The sequence below is a fragment of the Neodiprion lecontei genome, unplaced genomic scaffold (genome assembly GCF_021901455.1).
Source record: "Neodiprion lecontei isolate iyNeoLeco1 unplaced genomic scaffold, iyNeoLeco1.1 ptg000158l, whole genome shotgun sequence".
Classification (NCBI taxonomy): domain Eukaryota; kingdom Metazoa; phylum Arthropoda; class Insecta; order Hymenoptera; family Diprionidae; genus Neodiprion; species Neodiprion lecontei.
In genome coordinates, this window is record NW_025791918.1 from 7,501 (window position 1) to 10,000 (window position 2,500).

At 60.8% G+C, this 2,500-nt stretch overlaps 2 non-coding genes across 2 annotated transcripts in view; both read right to left on the bottom strand.

Moving 5' to 3' along the window:
* Positions 1-1,315, bottom strand: part of LOC124296463 — a 3,989-nt gene extending 2,674 nt beyond the window's left edge. Inside the window, exon 1 of the ribosomal RNA XR_006906279.1 lies at positions 1-1,315. This exon is cut by the window's left edge and continues 2,674 nt beyond it. This is a non-coding gene — a ribosomal RNA (large subunit ribosomal RNA).
* A 471-nt stretch (positions 1,316-1,786) lies between these two features.
* Positions 1,787-1,941, bottom strand: LOC124296459. Its single transcript, XR_006906275.1, has one exon. It is a non-coding gene; the product is annotated as a 5.8S ribosomal RNA (ribosomal RNA).
* Between the last annotated feature and the right edge of the window lie 559 nt (positions 1,942-2,500).

A 2,500-nucleotide genomic window follows, 5' to 3' on the forward strand; every position in this document is an offset into this window, starting at 1 on the left:
AGGTCGTTTCGGCCCCAAGGCCTCTAATCATTCGCTTTACCGGATGAGACTCGTGTACGTTTTGTACGCGAGTGCCAGCTATCCTGAGGGAAAACTTCGGAGGGAACCAGCTACTAGATGGTTCGATTAGTCTTTCGCCCCTATACCCAGTTCCGACGATCGATTTGCACGTCAGAATCGCTACGGACCTCCATCAGGGTTTCCCCCTGACTTCGTCCTGACAGGCATAGTTCACCATCTTTCGGGTCCCAACGTGTACGCTCTGGGTGCGCCTCTTCTCGCAGTGAGAACGAGACGCCCCGGGAGTGCGGGGCCGCATCGTGACGCGGCCCATCCTCCCTCGGTCAGCGCTGGGCTGACCTTTACTTTCATTTCGCCTTTAGGTTTGCTCGTCCCAATGACTCGCGCACATGTTAGACTCCTTGGTCCGTGTTTCAAGACGGGTCCTGAAAGTACCCAAAGCAATAGCGTCGCCGACCGGTATTTGATAATTCGAACGAGCCAGCCAGAGGACACCGCCAGCCAACAGCTGGCCAGGCCCGGGGACGGCGCTAGGTCCGACCACCGGGAATCGCTGACCGCGCTTGCGGCGGGCCCGACGCAGTTCAATGCGGCTCTATACCGTGCGGGTACCGCCGGGCAGCCGGACGGGCAACCGGGGGTCTGCCCCGACGAGAACGCCGAGACAGGCAGCCGACCGGGCCTTAGACCGACACCCAACGGGTCGCGACGTCCTACTAGGGGAGAAGTGCACGCCGGCGCCGCCGGACATTGCACCGCGACCGAGTGCCGTGGACGCGAGGTCCCGACATCACGAGCGCGGCGAAGCCTGCGTCGCTGACGATGAATCTCCCCGTTCGATCTTTCGGGTTTCTCAGGTTTACCCCCTGAACGGTTTCACGTACTCTTGAACTCTCTCTTCAAAGTTCTTTTCAACTTTCCCTCACGGTACTTGTTCGCTATCGGTCTCGTGGTCATATTTAGCCTTAGATGGAGTTTACCACCCGCTTAGAGCTGCACTCTCAAGCAACCCGACTCTGAGGAGAGATCCTCCCGTGGCGCGTCCCGGTCGCTACGGGCCTGGCACCCTCTGCGGGTAAAGTGGCCCCCATTCAAGATGGACTTGGGACGCGGGCCGACGCCCCGGGATAGTGGATCCTCCCAAACACTACATTCCCGGCGGCAGAACCGCGGGATTCAGTGCTGGGCTGTTTCCTGTTCGCTCGCCGCTACTAAGGAAATCCTAGTTAGTTTCTTTTCCTCCGCTTAGTAATATGCTTAAATTCAGCGGGTAGTCTCGCCTGCTCTGAGGTCGTCGTAAGATTGCGAGTCCGTCGTCGGCGACGGCCGTTCGTTCAAGAACAGCACCGTCGACACGGACGAGGACACAACGTATTCTTTCGTACGTTCGAGCCACGGAAACGACCGTAAACACGCCCGCCGTACGGGAGACCCGAGAGCCCCCCCCGCGGCGAAGCGTGGACGGAACTTCATCACATGAGCGGCGAACCGACCGCGCGCGGTCTGTGTGTCGCCGTGCCGAATTCGTTCGTTCTCTCGACTATCGCTAGCACCGGAACGTGACGAACGGCAGCGACAGCTCGACCCCGCGATCTGCGGCGACGCGTCGTGACCGTGACATACGTGTTCGTTTGAGGCGACGCGACCTTTGTTTGAGGCCGCGAACGCCCAGTCATTCGCTCGCGAAGGCACGGTGCGCTGTGTTCCCCCGGGTCGGGGGTTTTTCGCAGCACCGTTGCCTACGGAGCAGTCTGTCGTTGTTAAACGACCCTCAGCCAGGCGTGGTCCGGGAATTGTATCCGTGGACCGCAATGTGCGTTCGAAATGTCGATGTTCATGTGTCCTGCAGTTCACAAGTTGACGCGCAATTAGCTGCGTTCTTCATCGACCCACGAGCCAAGTGATCCACCGTTCAGGGTAATCATATATGTGAATTTTGCATTAAAAATGCTAAAATTACGGTTGTTACCGGCTTTCTGTGGTCGTGAGCGCGGCGCCGCGTGCGTCAGCCCTTTGCGCGGTTGCGCGCGGGAAGGAACGCGCGCCGCGCGTCAAATTTCTTTCGTGCGATAGTTCAAGAGCCGACGTCGCCTCGAGGTTCACGGGTCGTCTGCCGGAATTGACCGGCGCCGGACCCGATCGGCTCGCAATGCAAACGATTGACGGCGGACGGCAGTGGGCCGCGTCAGCGAGTCCCGGGCATCGCTGCCCTCGACGCTGACGCGAGCTTCCTCGTACGGGCGAAAATTCTCTCCGAAGCCTACCGCGTTCGCGGCCTGCGTCCGGGGTGTAACGGCGTTGCACCGAGGACACCCGGGCGCAGACAGGCTGCCCGCGAAGAAGCGCTGAGACCCAGCTTCGCCACGTCTCCCTCGTACGACCTGACCGGGTCGAACGAGTCGAGGCGGACCGCGGAGCGGTCCCCTCTCGGCACCGAGTCGGCCGGAGGCGCGAACGACCCGCCGCTGCTCCGCGCTGG